Here is an 18,746-nt window from a genome sequence, read left to right as displayed (position 1 = left end):
CAGCTGATTAGCGCTGGGAACTCCTCTGAAGGCAACGAATGACGCAGTGCAGATCGATATGGGCCAGACTTTAACGCCGGTGAAGTCCAGAGTAAAACATGTTTTTATAAAAAGCGTACAAGCTTTATTGATTAGAAATGGGCAAGGAATGTGCATAAGTATCGGAACCTTAGAGTGTCAGCTCAGAATAGTTAACACCACGAGCAAGCGGACCGCCAATTACAAAGTAATGGACCAACGAATAACCAGGGGCTGTTAAAACTAAAGTGAAGAATACAGAGGTTTATTTGCGTCTACACAATGCAAAAAAAAAATGCGTTGAAAGTTCTTGGCAAAGAAAGAAAACCGAGTTATAGAAAGAAAATTGTTCCAATAAAGCCGAAACTGTGCGTTCTTTTGCGGGGGCCCGAGCTGGCTTCTTAAACACAAGGGCCGAAGTGAGCCAATACTCGCCACAGGATGAGACGTGTATAGTGTGGAGAAGATATGTACGTGATCGAACACATATGAACGGAAGGACAGAGTATGCACCAGTCTATACATCTACGCCGAGATTGTAGGACAGTCCGCCTACCCGTGGGACGTGGTTTCAATTTGAAGGGAAACAATAACAGCTTTTGAGGGGGATTGTGTTGCTGCTGATATTCTTTCTCGGTGGGACACTACTGGATTTTCTTAACTCAAATAAGGCCGGCTTGAATTGTAGCACCCGCGGAGTAGGACAAGCGAGTTGCAGGGGGCCACCCGAAGAAAGTACACATGCCAACGCTGGCCGCATGCATATTTACTCTCTACGAGGCTGCGCCCATGGATACGACGGGCAGGTCCGCGCTCACGGAAGCGGATATCCTTCGGGTATCACGTTATTTTAGGAGTAGAAGTCATCATCATCATCACCAGCCTATCTACGCCCACTGCAAGGCAAATGCCACTCCCATTATTCTCCCATTCTCCCGGTCCTGTGCTCACGCAGACCAATTTATCCCCGGAAACTTCTGTATCTCGTCTGCCCATCCAACTTTCTGCCGCCCCCTGCCACGGCTGCCTTCTCTGGGGATCCACTCTGTTACCCTTAATGACGAACGTTTATCTTTCCATCGCATTACATGCCCTGCCCACGTTCATATCTTCTTCTTGATTTATACTAATATGTACTTAACACGCGTTTGTTCCCTGACCTATTCCCCTCTCTTCTTGTCCCTTAATGTTACACCTATCACCTTCCGTTCCGTTGCTCGCTGAGCCATCCTCAATTTAAGTTGAATACTCTTAGTGAGCCTTCAATTTACTACCCCGTAGGTGAGTGCCGGTAAGATGCAGCTGTCATACACTTTCTTCTTCGGGGACAATCGTAGGCCGCCATTCCTAATCTGAGAATGCCTGCCAAATGCACGACACCACATTCTTTAGGTGCGGAGTACCTTAGGACCGTAGAATGTCCGTCCGCGTCCATGCGCATAGCATTTACAATCGCAAAAAAACACGGGCACTGGGAGTCGACCCGGTGACTGGTAGACCATACACTTGTTAGAGTCTTACCCATTGGGCTACAACCGCCTTTTTTTCTTTATTGACATTGGGCTACAACCGTGAGTTAGTACCCGCGAGTCAAACGGCTTACTCCCTCGCTTGCAACGGTGCGATGTACCTTAGGACATCCCAGTGCCCGTCCGCGTCCATCCGTGTGCACACCACCATCAAGCGAAAATACTTAGCTGTACATCCCGCGCCTGATTAGCCTGGCGCATGCGCTCGGTGTCTTGGGCGAGAACTGCTGGGCCCTTCCTGGGTTTTTGTTTACGACACAAAATTTTCCCACCGACGAGACACTACCAGCTTCGCTGCAAATATGAAGCTGATTTCATCATTTTTATGCTCACCATAGGGGCTTCTCTACGTCCACTTCGGGCTCTTCCGATTGCAGAAGTTGCTTATGATGCGTAGAATATTCCCGTCTCTGAGCTGGAGTAGTATGTCCACCCTGCTATTTCTACAGCTCAGACCATAGTTCCCAACTGCCTTGCCTTCAGCCAGAATCTTGCCTACTTTAACATTGAAGTCTCCCATCGCTATGGTATAGTGTGTTTTTACTTTAGCCATTGCCAATTCCATATCTTCAAAGAAACGTTCAACAAGGTGGTCGTGATGGCTCCATGTGGACGTGTAGACCTGTACTACCTTGAGTTTGCAAATCTTATTGAGCCTAATTAAAAGTCCTGCTACCCATTCTGTAAATATACAGTATTCTTCTATGTTGCCAGCGATTCTTTTATTGATTAGAAATCTCACTCCCAGTTCTCTTCTGTCAACTGGACCACGGTAACAGAGTACGTGTCCATTTTTCACCACTGCAAAGTCTTCACCTGTCCCCCTTAACCTCAGTGAACCCTATGACATCCCATTTATTGCACTATAATTCCTCAAACAACACCTCTGGACTCACTTCGCTATATAAAGCTCTCGTGTTAAACGTTGCCAGGTTGAGATTCCAATGGCGGCCTGTCCGTATCCAGGTATTCTTAGCACACTCTTCTGCGTCACAGGTCTGACCGCCGCCGTGGTCAGTTGCTTCAGAACCACTGGAGACTGAGGGCCGTGGGTTAATTGGGTTGTAGTAGCATTGAATGAATAAGTTATAATTGAATGGTTTTTTGAATGGGTTAGTGCGAGGCTTAGATGGTAAAGAAAAATGTTGAAATGGGTTCTCTGCTTTTGGAGACGATGAAACTTTGGCGAACTAGTTGTCTTGTAGCCGGCAAAGAAGGGGCTTTCCGTTTCTCTTACGTGTCGTATTCATCTTACTGCCAGTGAATACACCAACCCAAATCGCTTGACACGAAGGACAGCAGTGAGGTCCCATCGGCCAAATCTCCCACCTGCACGATGGGCATGTCATCGGTGAGGACGCCCCCCCCTCATTCCACCCCCTCCGTGCACGTGTAACCGGCAACGCGGGATGTGCGCGAGCTGAGACATCAAAGATACCGGCCAAACTGTCGCCCAGGATGGCCTTTAAGATGGCCGGCAAGAATACCGGCTAGAACCTCCCGTCAGGATCACTTCAAAGAGGAAACACCAAAGAATAACTCTTTAGTGCGAAAACTTTACGGTCCACTCCGATGTATCCACAGACGTTATATGTGTAGAGCGATTCATATACAGCTTCAAAGATGCCTCTCACAAATTTATTTCAAACCGGATAGGCCACGATGAATGTTCCGCGTTAAGTCGATTACCACATGTGCGTGGGTTATGCAAGTGTTTCGTACCAGCCGTTTTGTCTAGTAAGTTTCCTCGCATGGCGAAATGTGCTTTTTTGAGAGGGGCGCCATGTCTTCAACATACATGCTCTCGCTCTTGATTGGTTACTGCAGACGGCTTTGCAGTACGCGCTCAGATCGACTTCGGCGATCCCCATTTGCATGAGCTTGAGAGTACTGCTCCCAAAAAACTCATCACGTGTGCAGCCTGGCTCCTGTATTCACGAACCAAGATCGAGCATTATCGATCAAACTGAAGTAAGTGATTGTAAAGTTTGCGGTGGTTCCCTATTGAGAGTTGCGATGCGGTCAAAGTGGTAGCACTAGTTTCTGGCCTCTTCAAAAGACGGCCGCAGAAGACACCCGGGTTACGATGTAGAGGAATCATAAACTAGCCGTATGTGACCATTGTGGCCGTGCTGAGCGCTCTGATCGTCAACTACAGGTAGAAATCCAAAGTCATGAGAGTATCACAAATATCAACCGCTGCAGCACTAGTGGGCGGGCGTTAAAATGTTGTTCGGAGTCGCGGCTCTGGTGGGACCACCGTCTGTGTGCATAGAGGGGCGTTTCTTGCCCCAGGCGTGCAGTTTTGGCAGTCTAAAACGAGAAGATTATCGCGACGAAAATTTCCCTTGGGGGTGGACAAATGCCAGAAGAGGACCAAGAAAAAACCTGTGTGACGTTGGAATATGAACAGAAAGGAATAGCGAAAGGGAAAATCGACTAGAGAACGAACGGTTGGTGCGGCGTTTTCTATTCATTGACAAATGATTCTCATTAGATGCAGAAACCTAGTCTAATGCATTTTTATGCAGTGCGCTATAGCTCTCGAGTCACGCTACAAAAAAATTCACCGGACACGAGAAATTTTTCCTTGTGACGGAACTTCGTTAGCGCGAAATTACGGTTATACCCCCCCCCCCCCCCAAACGGCAAAGCTGCGAACGAAACAATCATCCGTGAAATCTACGCGATGACAAAAGGGGAGAAAGCAAACGTTGTGACATACCTAAGGCGGTCAATAAAGTGTCTAACTGCCTTAAAGAAAGCATTTAGCGTCGATGTTACACCATTTCCTTACATTGCGGCCAGCCGCTAACTTCACGCTGATTCCCGGGCGATCGCGAAACACACATTTTACGGCACATGCACAGTCGCAGGAAGCGGTTTCCATTATCAAAATATAAGTCTATATGTATAACAGTCAGCAAGTTTGGCAAGCTTACGTTTGCCGGAACTTTATTTCAAGACGTCGGTGAGCCTGGATTGCTTACGCTTCACGGCAACAAACGGCGTTACGCGAGCCTTACAGTCCGTTAGAAGAGCCATCGCAATGTCATCGTCGCGTGCTCCGTTAACGTTTCTAATAGGATCAAAAGCGTCCATTACTTTGGAAGCAGTCGCTGGAGTCAGCTTGTTTTTTTCCCCATACGACGAGACGTCACAATGTTTTTGCGCGCTTTCGACGATCTGAGAATCGGTCAACTTTTCGTAAACCTCTACGTTGGCGTCGATGTTAACAACGAATTCGTCGAGCTGCACATCGGTAGCCACAAAGACCTCGTCCTCAAGGGCCATCCATTGTGAAGCGATTAGCGTGTCTTCAGCTTGTTCTGACACGAGCTCACTTTCGGGTTCGGTTGAGCTGGTGGCCGCTTAAGTGTTCCCAAACCCGGAGTGTTTTGAAGCAGGTGGTTATCGTTTTGCGCTTTAACGTGCTACACGCAGCAGCCGTCATCTGAAGCTCCATATACAGGTCGGTCTTCGTCTCTCGGCCAGTTTGAATATTTAGCAGAAGGCGCTGCATTAACCAGCTGCGGTACGTTCGTTTCAGGCTCACAATCACCCCCTTTACCTCTGGGTTCGTCAGAACAACGTCGTTGACTCGATGGACTGAGCAGTTGTCTAACAGTAAACAAATTTTGCAGCCTTGTCTCTTCATGTCGCGGTCGAAGGCGAAAACCCACTCTGTGAAAGTTGAGCGCGTAATCCGTGCTTTTTGTTCGCCATATACTTTATTGGCTTAGACCATGGATTAGAACTTGGTGGCTTAGACCGTGGCTTAGCACTTTTGCCGATTTCCAGGGGTGCGCACGTATCTGGACCTCCCATTTGGCACACAGCAGCACCATAACACCCTTTTTTCTGTGCTTCCCACTGTGGCAACGCTGTCGTCTAAAATGAAGCGTCGTTGAAGGTAGCATCTTGTAAAACAAGCCAGTCTAATCAGCATTACAAATGTCTGACGGACCGTACTGCTCAAGCATGTTCGCTCATTACCGGAAATCCACTCTGATGCAGCTTCCCCATCATCGGCGCCGACCAGGGGCGGATCCAGCCACTCATTTTAGGGGGGGCGGTCACTTGAAGTACAAATGAAAAGGGGGAGGGTGACTTTTGTTTTTAGTAGTTACTATTATCAAAGGAACCCCGTCAGAGCATAAATACTGTTAATTTTTGCTCACAGTGGTTCTACTCATTTTTTCTAATCAGTTTTCTAATCTTAATGAATTTCAAGAAATACTACAAATATCCGGCTACCATACTTCAGATGTAGGCACATTTTGCTGTGCTAAGTTTTTGTTAGGAATCGGGTTACTTGGCAGGTGCGAACACGGGTTGGTGTCGTGCCGGGCAGTCATCAGGACAAGTTGATGTGAGAAAGAACGCTGTCTTTATACAAGTATTTACATTATCCGAAAAACAGTGAACAGGCACGGCGCTTTCCGGTGCACCGGCACAATAATAAATGAGCCGATTGACGTCCAATCATTTTCCCTCTTTCGACGTGGTCACCAGAATTCCACTAATTCTTGGTTATTTCCGGGGTCATAATGATGACCACATACCTGCACTTCAAAAGTGAATGTCCCATTGATAACCAAGCATTACTGCAGATACAATTGGAGTTCATGTACGAGACTGCAGAAACAATGACACAGAAATATGTGCAGCTAGAGCACCACGACGTCTGGTTGGTAGATTTGGGAACTTCTACTGAAAGTTCTAATGTGAGCAATCCAATGCTACAACACAAATTCCAACCTCCGTCGTCCATGATTTCCGTTGGCGAAGCGATCAATAACTTTTTCACAGTCAACAGGGATGTCTCTGTGCGTATGTAACAAGGCGAGGCCGGTCAGGCGTGTCTCACTCATCTGTGATCGCAGCCATGTCTTTAAGCGGCGGAGCGTAGAGAAGGATTATTCGGCGCTGGCGACGCTGACAGGGAGAGTGGCCAGTATTTGTAGTAGTGCTTTGATCGAAGGAAAGATGTCGACGTCGCACATGCAGAATGCTTCAACAGCAGTCGCAGGGATGTCGGCTCCTTGTTCTCTTTCAAGCTTCCACTTTTCCCGCCATAGCCGCAGTTCTGCTGCAATAACACTAGCACTTATTGGGCCGTGCCTTCAGTCAGTCAGTCAGTAAATTTTATTGATGGGAAAGGGGAGGAGGGAAGGGTAAGGTGGGGCTAGAGAAGTGAGCGGAGCCCTCTTTCCAGGGCCCCAGTTTCAGCTGCCCCGATCTTCGCTCTCTGGATCAGCTCTCGCTGAGTCCCGAGGGCGGAGTTGGCCAGGGCTGCCTCCCATGTCTCTAGTGTGTTGGGTTCGTGGGCGTTCTCCGGAGGCCATATAACGGGGCGGCCTTATGATCGATCCATACCGCTGGGCAATCTGCTTGACTACTTTTGCTTTTTCTTCTGATGCTATGGTATTCAGCAGCTGGGACGGCAAAAATAGGAAGAGCTCACAAACTCCAAAAGTATCATCATTGAATCTCCATTTCAGGTCTGCCAACACATGATCCAGTAGAGGAATATACACTGAGGTCCTGAAGAAGCTCTCTGGATCAAGCGCTGGAGTGTTAGACCTGTAGGACTGTCTCTTCGTGATGCGAGGGAGCCGCAGCTCTGTTTCAAGTTCGTCCGCGAGCGCGACGGCTTTCTCGTATACAGGTGTGAACGCCTCTTCACTGTCACGCCTTTGAGCAGTGAGGGCAGCTACAGTGTCTGTCAGCGTATTCCTTGCTGTATGCACATCAACGCACTCCTTCTGGTAGAGACGACTCAACGGAAGCGTGTGAGCCAAAAGGTCCGAGCGGCAAACTATCGCCATTATGAACTCACCATCGCCAACGGCGACGCGGAGCGTCCTTGCTTTTGCAGCGCTTTGAAGCTCCTTCCAGTTGGCGACGGCGTCAAGAGCTTTCGCCACGAAGACAAGAGAGTCCCGAAATTGGATGACACTGTCATGTCGCTCCACCCATCTCGTCTGGCAAAGGCTTTTCAGCTGGTGGCCAAGTGTGTTCTTTAATACACTGTTTCGTTTTGGTGAGGCGGTGAAGAAGGAAATTACCTCCTTCATAACCCACACCGCGTTCGTAAAGGCTTGAATGCGCGATGACTTCGAGATCGACAAGTTGAGTGCGTGGTTAAAACACGGAGAGTGAACTGCTTTTGTGGCACACCGCTTAATTTCTGACACGGCGCCACGCAGCTCTGACACCATGAGGCTGCATCCATCTGTAGCTATGCCGACGCACCTTGCCAAGTCGAATTGTAGGTCCTTCACCATCTTCAGAACCCGCGCACCAAGTACTCTTCCTGTCAGGATAGGCTCAGTTATGTTGGCGTCGACAGCATGGCTGTCACTGCGAGGGTCAACAAATTGGAAAAAGTCCTCTCGTACAGCGTTCTCGTGTACATAGCGCAGAGCAAGACTTAGCTGCGACGTGTGAGATACATCGGTTGTTTCGTCGAACATAATGCTGTAGACGCCCGACTCGTGCACCCACTGAATAAGGGTCGCAAGAACCTCTTCTCCACAGCACTTGATCAATTCGTTCTGGGTCGTCTTGCTGATGTGCCTGGCTCGAGATGATGTGCTGGCAAGGTGCTTCTGAAGTTCACTGTCCCTGCTTGATACTCGAAAGCGCAGAAGCTCGCGGAAATTGCCCTCATTCGAAGTCATTGAGGCCTCATTTGACCGCTCTAGAAGTCTTCCGTCGTCTCGATGCCCACGAAATGGTATGTTGTGGCGCCCTAGAAAGATGATAGACGTCATAATTGGGACCAGGCGGTTTCGGTTCTCGTTCACTTGATGTAGAAGCTGATTGCTGATTTGGTTGGCTACATCTTTTTCGAGTGCCTTCAGACGTGCGAGAAATTCCTCCCCAGCCTGGATTGCTTCATTGTGGTACTTGCTTGCTTCATGTACAGAAAGATCGCCGTCCTTTCCCAGCAGTTTCGCAAAGGATGTGAGCGGCTTGGTGACCAGTTTTTTGAGGGGGACATTTTTCTGGTAGCCTCCCATCGCACCTGTTACGAACAAAACGCAGTACTTGCAGTACAGGCCCCTGCTATAATCGGACAGGACTAAGCCACTTTAACTTGTTTAAATGCAACCTACTTACGTATCGCTTCTCATTTTTGCCGTTTTTCCGGTGAAGTGAGAATGGAAAACCGTAGTTATCCGGAGGGCACTAATGCTTTTCCAACAAACGCCGTTTAGTGTAGTCATCGACTTTCCTACCGATGAACTTTCCTATGACACTCGAGAATTCCGCGGAGATGCTCGGAGATACCACGTCCAATCTTTCGCTTTCAAATACGGTAGTCTGGTCGCATGGAGAAGAAAGGGGTGAACATTCGCCTTGCAGAGGTAGCGATGCGCTACATGCTGCCGACCGGGGAAGAATACAGGTGTTAGCGTATTTCTCGTCCAGTCGTAGCGTTGGCACAACTTCTGATGAGGTGGCCTGTTCCGTGCCTTCGACTGCAACATGTAGGGATTTCTTAGCAGCAGGAAGGAAGAACTTGTCGATCTTCTGCGAACTTGCCCTCTTCATTCTTCAGAGAGAGCTTTGGGGTTGCAAACAGACGAAAGAAAATGTGATAGTCCAATGCTGTCGGTGTACATGACAAGCCGCAATTGCGAGCTTCATGTTTTAAGATGCTTCATGTATCAATATGCAGAATACAAAAAGTAATACTTGCTGACCTGGCGATAGAACGAGAACTCATGACTTAAAGCCACATCCTAGAATCTGTACAAGAGTATGTGAGCATTTAAATTACTAACAGGGGAGCTTACCCATGCAAAGAAAATTCTTCGAACAATAAATGGACACACACAGGAGATTGCGCAAGCACTGCTCCACTTGCTCATCTTCAAGCGTGCGTTGCAACGTTTTAACAAGTAAAACAGAGCGAGAGCAACTTCAACGTGCAGAAGCATCACAGACGGCGAAAATTAGCAAACGGCGCAGTGCTTGGGCATATTTACATAAACCTTACAGGGGACTTTCAGCGGAATACTTTAAAAAGAACTGTTCATCGTGTAATCGAAAGAATGAATCACAAAACATGTAGCGACATGATGTCGTGCAAAGCTTGAGCAAGAGATGCTGTATCGGCTTGCGATAATCAAATCGCTTGTACTTTAGCAAAATTATTTCAGTCTATGTGACATTGCTTCACTACCTTTGAAACTTCCCAGCATAAAATCGTGGGCAGTGTTCATTTCATCAATATGAAACAACACATGCTCGTATTCTTTGTAAACGCATGTTTAGAAAAACGTACCGTGAAGTTTTATCATATGAATAACCTATACTGCTGCAAAAAGTACTTAATTCAATCACTGATGCATATCGTCGTAGCGGGTTCTATAGGATTTTGGTACATTCCTCGTAACTGCGTTAGAAGGGTCAGTATAGTAACTACAACATCCAGGGTACGTATGCTTGGCTGAATACTGGCGTGACTGGCATCTCGAATACTGCAGCTAGCAATGATAGGCCCGTTTCAAGTCTTCGTGTACTCAAAAACGAAACAATTAAGAGGTGCGGGTATCAAATCTAAAGTTCTAAACGCAAGCTATATATTTTCTCGTGGCCAACGCTTACCTCGAGTCGTCAGGATGGGTCAAGTGGCTACTACAGTACCAGTCGTCAGATTCATGCGACTCGGCCGACGAAATCACGTGCTGGTCATGTAGTGAGCACGTGATTGTTTTGTCACCTTCGACTACATATCACATATCCTTCAACTTGTGCCGCAGTACTGAACCAACTGAACCACCGAACCTTCTTGCCTCGTCGGCTGACGAATGACGATAAAAGCGTACACACCGATCGGTTGCTGGAACTCAAGTGTCTTTATTAAGCGAAGAAAAATGGTGACCCCCACCCACGATATCTCACGTGTCATACATCCGGCGGGTCAGGTAACGCGAACCGCCCGAGCAAGTGTGAGAAAGCCACCTTCAGTGAGCCGTGAAGTGCGCGTCCACTACACTTCTGTTCATTTTGATGGAAAAAAACAGAGCGGTCAGAGCGGCTGTAGCAATCCCGGCTACGCAGCGGCGGCCGCGGCTTATTGCGCCATCTGAATAAATACAAAAACACACAAAAATGTGGGAGGTCACTGCTCTTTTTGTTTCAATCTCCTGAACGACAGCATGCGCGAAGAAAGCAGGGGCAGAGAGAAAGCCCAAGCACGGCTGCTCCCTCCGCCGCTCTGCGAAGCTGTCGATTAACTTGCGCCGGTTCACGGCTGGTGCACCTGCAGCTCCTCGGTTTGTGAGGGTAAACCGTGCTTACCTAGCTCGGTTTGCGATAACTACGGTTAGGAGACTAACTTCGGTTATGCCTGCCGTGTAGCTACCTCTCAAGCCGTGAAGGCCGATCATAACAGCCGTTCTAGCCATTCGACTTCCTCTGCGGTTAGGGCAGTCGTGTCGGGGCAACCTGACCAAGGAGGTGGCCACAGGCACTGAAGGGAGGAGGGAGAGGGGGCGATGTTGACACAGGCTTTGGGGGGGGGCGATCGCCCCTACCGCCCCCCCTCTAGATCCGCCACTGGCGCCGACTCGCCAGACAGCACCTTGCGAACAATGCCGTGTAGGGTTTTGAATCGGCTAAGCCACCCTGTGCTGGTCTTGTAAATCGTCGAGGCCAAGAAAGCAGGCGTAACGAAGAGCCTTCTGCTGCACAGTCGCTGCGCTCAGTGCAATGTACCTTGATTGTGCGTCCACAAACAACGTGTTGACGGCCTTTTGAAGCTCGTCATGTTTCCGCGGTGTCCCTTTCATGTGTTGTGCCGACGTACCAGAAGCAAGAGCCCTGTGGATGGGGTCTGTTTTTCAGCACCGTCGACAGCAAGCTCGGTGAAATGAAATAGTGATGTTCGCTCTCTTCCTACTCTTCCTACCAGCCTTCTGCCTCAGCGATCATCTTTGCCCTCTCCTCGATAGAGAGAGATTTGCGCTTCTTCGTTGTCGTAGCCATTTCAACCGACACCGACACAACACAGAGGAAATCGCCAATCACTGTGACCGCGTGTCACCGTGTAGTCTCGCATGGTCTGGCGCACCTGCGTGGTGACCACAGGTGGCTAGGGATTTGAGTGGCTCAAACGCCGACTTTAGATTTGTCTTTTAATATGACCACCAGCCAACTTTATTGCGGTTACAATTTTGGTCGCTAAAACCTCGTTAAAGCGCAAATACGATCGTCACAGCTTTGGAAGGCCCGTCTAAGTTGCAATGCGCATTTCAGTTCAGTCCCAGTTTCGTTCTCGAAAAGTTCGTTGAAACGGAAATATCCAATAAAACGCCTTCGTTAGTAAGGGGCCGTTTTTCATTACTTTCTATGCGAAGCTGATGGGGAACCAGAACACCTTTGTTGTGGCTGAAATTTCGTTGTAGCGGCGTTTGTTGCGGCGGGGGTTATTGTGGTTACAGGAATCTAGTAATTATTACGTCAGATTCATGAGATATGACCGGTGCGTTTGTTTTCGTACGTCCGCTCTTTGGTGTATTGTGAGGCATCCCCATTAGGTTACTTGATTGGGTTATCTCCTACACTGTTTTTACGGTGATGTTTCTGCTGTATTTCCTTTGAAAAGAGTGTGTGTAGGTAGGATACATGTTGTGTTAATCGGGAATATTTTAGTAATACTACTTCCTGCATTTGTAGGTTAGTGGGTGGGCGTGGCAGGTCCTTTCTGAATAGTTTAGTATCTTGTAATTACTCTTCAATTACCCATTGAACACCTCTACGAGTGAGCTGAGTTCCAGGAATACTCCCTTAAAGCTTAGCTTATCTGTCCCTGCAAGGGCAAAGTCTGAGTGCCGAAGACCCCCCAGAGCATATTGCAGGATTGGGTTCAATTTTTGGGGCTACGTTAGGACATAGTATCCAAAGTTCAATATTTCGGATTGCCTAAGTGGGCGATTAATCTCTTGAAAGTTTTGTTTAGCGAGTCGTGCTATCATTATTTCTTTTTCGCTTTGTTGTTGTAAAGAATTTAAAGTTCCATACCGTGGTGCTTGCGGCCTAGTGCTTAGTCTCGGAAACTAAAATCGTCCTCTTTGATGATACGGGTTAACGTTTTGCTTGTTAAAGTACCACGAGAGATACTGTCACCAATACGGGTGGGTGTGTCCGAGGTTTTGCACAGATAAATATGATGGTTTCGCATTACGTCGTGAACTTGGATGACTTTGCTCTGTTTGTGAAGGTAGCCCCGCAGGGGGCATCTTCTAAAGCAGATGTTTGCGTGTACTGTGCGACACCACGGACCCCGAGCACCCGCCTTTAGCCATGCGTGCCAGCGCCGTGACCGGGGAAAAGAGGGTCCTGGTGGTTGAGCCGACGCCGAGTGCTTGGACCTTTAAGGCCCCTTGGCGAAGGCAACACACCACTTTGGCCTCCGCTTCTCGTAGACGGCACCTCCTGTCTGACCCGCCCGGGGGGAATCGGCAGTGCCTTTTCCTGTCCTCCCCTTCAACCTTTCACTTTCCTATCTTCTCTCTAACAACTTTCCTGTCGTCTCGTTCTTTCTCAGTTTCCTTTTTTCCTGGCGGCTAGGGTCAACCTTGTGTGGCGGACAACCCTGTGTTCAGCCATATTTGGTTATAGTCGCGGTGTACAGCTGGCGTAGGCATGACTTGCTCGCGAGTTCCAGTCCAGTCCCCTTCTTGGGCTCCATGGTGGGCGGCTGGCACCATGGCCGAAGAGTTTTTTCATTTTATGGCTTCCTTTTTTCGCCCATCTGATCCCTCTCGTAAAAGAGGGGGCACCGATGCAACCGCCCAGTTTTTTACGAAGAACGTTGCCAACTTTCCACGCTTTCACGTAATACACAGCAGTGACAAAGAGAAAACTGCCCGACTTGTCTCGCCATTTCTAGCCGCAAAGACCCTAACTGCCACAGTTGGGGAAGGCTATAAGATCAAGAAGCTGGCAAACGGAGACCTTCTACTCAAAGTACTTTACAAACATCAGCTCGACAAGCTCTCAGCGTTAACGTCTTTCGGAGAAATTCCTGTAACTGTCAGTGAGCACCTATCACTAAATACAGTCCGCGGAGTCATCTCAGATGACGACCTAAAGTATGTGTCCGAGGAAGAGCTTCTAGAAGGTCTGAAGGAACAAAATGTCACAGATGTCTACCATATCAAAATCAAAAGAGAAAACAAAGAAATTCATACAAGGCATATCGTCCTCACCTTTGCATTAAGCATCCTTCCAGAATCTGTGGAGGTGGGCCATACCAAAATGAAACTCCGACCCTACATCCCCAACCCACAGCGATGCTACAAATGCCAACGCTACGGCCACGGCTGATTGAACTGCCGGGGCCAACAGACATGCGCAAAATGTGCCTCTCATGAACACCCTCCTGAAAACTGTCAAGCCCAAACATACCTTTGTGTAAACTGTGACGGCAACCACGCAGCGTACTCACGTGTTTGCCCTGCATGGAAAAAAGAAAAAGAGATAATAACACTCAAAGTAACAGAGCACCTGACATTTCGCGAAGCACGAAGGCGACTCTCATCGGCGCATACGCGACCCTACTCCGTTGTGGTGCAACAGCGCGCAGCATCACAGCGGTCTTCGTCCTTTGCTGAATCCACACAGAGTGAGGTTGCTCACATGCTCGTACATGCTAAAGATCCGTTCACTGCTGAAACATCTGTGTTACCCCATAGTTACAAAATGCCCATCTAGAACACTGTTCAATAAGAAACCCCAGGCTATCAGACCATTGCTTCTTCGGTTTGGAGAGAGATGCCAAGAATTCACTACGCTGCACACATTACCTCAAATTGCCCATAGACAGAACCAACTACCCCCTTGGTATAGTTTTCCTACAATATGGGACTTCACACTAATACGCCTTCAAAAAAAGCAGACACCACAAGAACATATTTTGCAGGAATTTTTGGCACTAAACGAAAAATACAAAGACTACACCTCATTTTACACAGACGGTTCCAAAACATCATGCCAAGTCGGGAGTGCAGTAGTGCAAGGGAAATGGGAAAAGGTGATCAGGCTACCCCAGTGCGCTTCGGTTTACACAGCTGAATGTTATGCCATTGCTTTGGCGGTAGAAATGATAATGAAGAATAAAATTAAACCCAGTATTATATATACAGACTCTCTCAGCGCAGTCACAGCAATGCATTACAAAAATGCAGCTCAACCTCTAGTAGGAGAAATAATTCACAATTTGGTAACAATCACAACACAAGGACAGGAAATTAAGTTGTGCTGGGTCCCTAGCCATGTGGGAATCAAAGGAAATGAGAGAGCCGACGTATGTGGCGCACAGGCAGGTAACGGAACAATAGAGACAGGACAGATTCCTCACAGCGACTGCATGAAATTTATACAGAGCAAATTGAGGGAAACTTGGCAGTCCTCATAGGATAAGGAAATCAACAACAAACTCCACCTAGTTAAACCCACGATAGAAGAGTGGGAATCAAGCAGACATGAAGAACGCCTCAAAGAAGTGATTTTATGCCGTCTCCGCATTGGACACACACATCTTACGCATAACTTTCTTCTTATGAAACAAGACACACCGAGATGTGAAGATTGTGACCAGGAACTTGCAGTAAATCACATCTTACTCTCATGTGCGAAATTTGAGGCCTTGAGGAAAAAACATTTTAGGCTGTTCTACAGCAAGCAAATTCCATTTCACCCCAGCCTACTTCTAGGAGAGAGTGCTTTTGTTAAACTTCCCTCTGACTTTAGTTTTTAAACGAAGCTACACTTCTAAACAAGCTATAACGAGATAAAGCAATCGGTTATTATCCACAAAAAACATGAAACCTTTTGTTTGACGCATGATAGCCTTAGTTGCTTATGTGCCATATAACACAACACAACACAACTCTTTGTGAAGGTAGCTTCACATCATGGGGTAACAATTGAAGTCTCCTACAATTACTACATTTTGGTCTTTCTTATGCTGTTTGATTTCTTGAAATATCATTAAATAGTGTGTGTTTTGATCTAAAACATCACCTGCGAGGTCCAGCATGTGTGGATGAAAGCAAACGCTGTGAACTTTCCACACGGCTTTTCATCTGTCTCCCCATCGATGATGTACTGTATCTCCATGATGCGTTCGAATATTTTAAACTTCAACCAATTGAGTTTTTTTTCTTTTTCAACATTGCAGTAAAGGCGTTAAGAAACTCTCCAATGAACATGCAGTACCCCTTTTTTAGGGAGCAAACATGCAGTACTAGTTCTGTACATTGTTTGCTGAGGAAGACGTACCCTTGTCTGACACTGCAATAGATTGCCGTGCAAAAAGAAACTCACATCTAAATATCCTCTGAAACAGGAACTCCACAACCATCTTTCTCCGGTGCACTGCGAAAATCCCTCACAACGGCGCATTGTAAGTAAAATTTATTGAAAAAGGCTTTTACTTGTTTGAGTTTTTGCATTACGGCGTTTGCCCCCGAGCGCGTTTTTGGGTCACAATGGGCTACAAGTACAGAGATTCATGTTCGCGTCACCCTATACGCAAAGCCTTTTGGAACCTGTGTTATAAAAATTGGCCGCGTATCTGCTCATTTAGTTGCAAATGTCGACAAAAGGCGGTAGTCTTTGTCGACATTTGCAAAGGAAATGCCTCCTTTCGCTTTCCCGCTCACCTCTCATGTTGTTCCTCGTGATTCGCGCTCCTCCCAAGGGGAAAACGCAAAAGGTTTGCTGAGGTCAATTTAAATTTACCGCGTTCTAATGCTACAGGCCATGTGCCTCGATGCCAGTGTTGCCGCACGCCAAGACGCGCGAGAATCGAGGAGCCCTACTTCAATGTTTATAGAACCACGTTGCTCTAGTCCACGTGTGTTCTATGCAGAACATAGAGCCTATCTAGTACAACCTTTCGTAACTGTTACCATTTGATTTCTTAAAATACCGCCAGAAGCTATACTAGCGCGGGCGCCAGCCGGCGGCAGTGCGATTTTTTTTTCTGCAGTGAATGTAGTATTTCATTTCGCAAAATACAAGCATCTGTATTTTTTTCATAAAGGAACACTGTAAGTATCCCTTGTGTATAATTTTCTGTCTTATATTTGCGTAGTGTTTTGGTCTTGTTTAACAATGTTGTCAAGTATGAACAAATAAACCGGACTTGGACGTTAGGTTTGGCTGTGAGTATATAAGACTTCGTTTCACTTTGGCCGCTAGGCTGAATCGAGTCACAGACAGACAAACAGACATAAAGACAGACCACAATTTGTGCGTCGATGTAGCAAAAAAAAAGACTATCGCTTTTAATATCGGCCCGGCAGTATGAAGTAAGAAAATATACATTTGAAGACCAAACAATGATATTCACGCATTTGTATAAGCAGTGGCACACGTGGGCAGTCCTGCAACTAGCAGTTGCTTGGTTCAACCTCAGTTACAAAGAACATCGCGCAACTGAATGTGCGGCCAAATTTAACCAATCGTTTGTTTCTGTAACCATGCCATAGTTACTGCTGGTTATATAACCAATGACATTGTTAATCCACAATATTTTCGCACACAAAGAAATGAGCACGCAAATCTTACCAAGGAATGAAAAAAGAGAAACGCATTTTTTTGTATTCCACATATTCAACGTCATCACATACAAACAGAGGACGAAGAACCTCACGTACACAAGATAATAGCTTCCCTGTGTTTCCGTACATTCAATCATTTCAATACCAAAGAAATATTTTTAACTGCCTTTTTCTAGTATTTTGGCCTGCAGAAACAATTCCGAAAACAATTTAAAACTAACCACCCTGTATGTTTGCATGGAATTTTATAAACAAGTGCATTATCAACGCTCTACCAAACTATTCGAGAGCTTTGTTGCAGAGGCTTGCGCTGATGAAAAACGAATGAGCAATGTCCGCTTATACTTAGAGAATGAAGCTTCGCTGCGCCCTGAGATATGTGGAAGTAACCACTGAGCGGGGTGTTTTCCCGGAAAAGCCGCTCAACTAAACCTATACAAGAGAAAGCTTAACCGTGGTGTTGTGTCGAAGCCGAACGCCTCAATTATTGTGAACTGCAGAGTCCTGTTGCATATGTAAAACTGAGGATATATTTTCATTTATCGATTGTTTCCCCTTATTGCTGCAGAAAAGCAACAATTTGTGCCGAAAATCATCGCGACGCAAGTTTCCGTGTCGCTGTAGTTAGGGTATTTTCAAATATTTGCTTCTTGTGCAGATATAATTAAATGTTTTCACATTTTAGCCATACTCACTTTATAACACCAAGCCCTACACGCATTTTATGTGGAAGGGTTTGTTGACACGGCACTGGAAAGTACCTCTTCGAAAACAACAATGGTCTAAAATTGTTTGAAGAACCATAATAAAATAATCAAACGAAGGCGGATCTCCTCACGTGGCGTCTAAACCATATCGTTTTGTGCTTCTTTCGCTCGTTCTTTGGCCAAGAACTTCGTTTTACGCGAAATGTTTGCCGACATGCGCATTCCCCCAGCAGCCTGGTCAATGCGTCTAGCTACCAAACGCGGACCTAGTTACCAGGTATCGCCTTGTAAGAATGTCTTATACATGCAATGTACATAGACAGCCAATGGGACAGTACCAATATACATTGCTTCTGTCTTCTTTCTTTGGCGAATCGATATGTGGGGTGCTGTCGCCTGACACGTGCCGTAACATTAATCGAGATTGACTTGGCCTGACTCAGCTTGGTGCGACAAGAAATTGCCACTGGCTGTATTCTTGTTCTTGTTGTTCATGCAGTACCCCGTAAACCGACCAAACGAAAACGTTTGTTGCAGCTAAACTTGGGCCTCTGAATTATTTTATGTTTACTGCTTTTTTGTCGTAATTACCAGTTCTACGCAACATATATTGTTGTTGCAGGAAGGCGTTTGATAAGTGCGAAATTCCTAATAGGGTACCTGCTGCCGAAAACCAACGTTAGCATTCTTTTCGTAGTAATTGTGTCGTCGGTCAAGAAAATGAGCCCCACTGCAAAGAGTAAACAAAAAAAGGCATTCCTTTTGAAAGCATTCGAGCAAGGTTTTGCACAGTAGCAGCTAATGCCCTAACACTGACCTACCTCCGCACTTTCTTGCTTCTTTAATGCACGGTAAATTAGCTATGGATATAGCATGCAAAGGTAAAGAGGCATCCAAGAAGT

At 46.8% G+C, this 18,746-nt stretch overlaps 1 pseudogene; it reads right to left on the bottom strand.

Moving 5' to 3' along the window:
• Positions 1-6,289: 6,289 nt before the first annotated feature.
• The window catches only part of LOC144148598 (uncharacterized), a 76,077-nt pseudogene continuing 63,620 nt past the window's right edge, over positions 6,290-18,746 (bottom strand).

Source organism: Haemaphysalis longicornis, unplaced genomic scaffold (assembly GCF_048455015.1).
Source record: "Haemaphysalis longicornis isolate Haplotype H1 unplaced genomic scaffold, Haemaphysalis longicornis Haplotype H1 scaffold_8, whole genome shotgun sequence".
Lineage (NCBI taxonomy): Eukaryota > Metazoa > Arthropoda > Arachnida > Ixodida > Ixodidae > Haemaphysalis > Haemaphysalis longicornis.
Note: the sequence above shows the minus strand (reverse complement) of the source record. Positions and strands in the feature narration are given on the sequence as shown.